The sequence below is a fragment of the Myotis daubentonii genome, chromosome 5, assembly GCF_963259705.1.
Source record: "Myotis daubentonii chromosome 5, mMyoDau2.1, whole genome shotgun sequence".
In the NCBI taxonomy this organism is placed as follows: Eukaryota; Metazoa; Chordata; class Mammalia; order Chiroptera; family Vespertilionidae; genus Myotis; species Myotis daubentonii.
This window is the reverse complement of record NC_081844.1, coordinates 38,702,955-38,704,506: the sequence shown is the minus strand read 5'-3', so window position 1 is coordinate 38,704,506 and position 1,552 is coordinate 38,702,955.

The following is a 1,552-nucleotide window of genomic DNA, read 5'->3' as shown; positions in this document are numbered from 1 at the left end:
TTAGTTCATAGTTCATTTGTAGAATTTGACTGTGTGGAAATTATCGCAGATAACTTTGTAGAAGGAGGAGGGTAAAAAATCTTGAAAAGCAGAAGACATGGAATTTGAGTGATAATATTTTTTGTGGTTAATTTTTACCCAGGGTGATGAATTTGTCTTCATTCAATAGTCATAGAATTGACGAATGGTCTACATACCAATTCAGCCTATTTTCAAACCAAGATTATTTTTCATAGTAAACAGACGCTATTGCAACAGATGTTCCTAAATTAGATAACCAAAACAAATGAAAAATTCAAACAAGTGTTTCACAGTAGCAGTTTTGAAATCTGTGGTTATTATGGTTAGTATTCTTTTTGTTTGCAAAGCATTTTTATTAGTAATTTTCTGGTTGTTTTTGAAAGTCTAATTATATGGAATACTTAATATTCATTTTCCCTTACTAATGCCCTGAAGAAAAAATGTAGGAAGTGTAAATATTTTTAAAGGATTAATTTTAACACCTTTCATTTTTTGTGTTCTAGAAATATGATTTAATAAGAAAAATATATTTATTTGCTGAGACACTAGAATTTAAAAAATACAACTTCAAGACTAAAAAAATATTTTTTTAAATATATTTTATTGATTTTTTACAGAGAGGAAGGGAGAGAGATAGAGAGTTAGAAACATCGATGAGAGAGAAACATTGATCAGCTGCCTCCTGCACATCTCCTACTGGGGATATGCCCGCAACCCAGGTACATGCCCTTGACCGGAATCGAACCTGGGACCTTTCAGTCCACAGGCCGACGCTCTATCCACTGAGCCAAACCGGTTTAGGCTAAAAAATTATTTTTAACATTGGATATAACTAGCCTGAATTTAGGTCCCCACATTGGCACTGAATTTCCTTGTTACCTTGGGCAAAGTGCTTTTCTAACTTAGCTTTAGTTGCTTATCTATAAAATAAAAATTATAATCCATTTCATATATTTTTCTTTAGCTCTTCAATTCCTCCAAAAATGTCTGGCTTTTTCTAAAATTTCTCTTGACACTTTCATTGTTATTAATGGAAAATCTTATAACTCTGTTACTATTTTATTTTACCCACTTATAAACATTTTAATGTTTAAAGATACTTATATTTTATTTATTTTTAATACAATAGCTTTATTGATATACTAGATGCCCAGTGCACAAATTCATGCACCAGTGGGGTTCTTTGGCATGGCCTGTGGGATTGGGCTAAAACCAGCTCTCCAACATCCCCCAAGGGGTCCCGGATTATGAGAGGACACAGGCCAGGCCAAGAGACCTCACCGTGCATAATCCGGGCCAGGGAGGAATGCGGGAGGTTGGCCAGCCAGGGAGGGACCACAGGAGGGCTCCAGGGTATGTCTGGCCTGTCTTGTTCAGTCCTGATCAGCCGGACCCCAGCAGCAAGCTAACCTACTGGTCAGAGTGTCTGCCCCCTGGTGGTCAGTTCACATCATAGCAAGCGGTTGAGCGGCCTTCGCGTATCATTGGCATATTACACTTTGATTGGTTGAACGGCCGACTGGGTGACTGG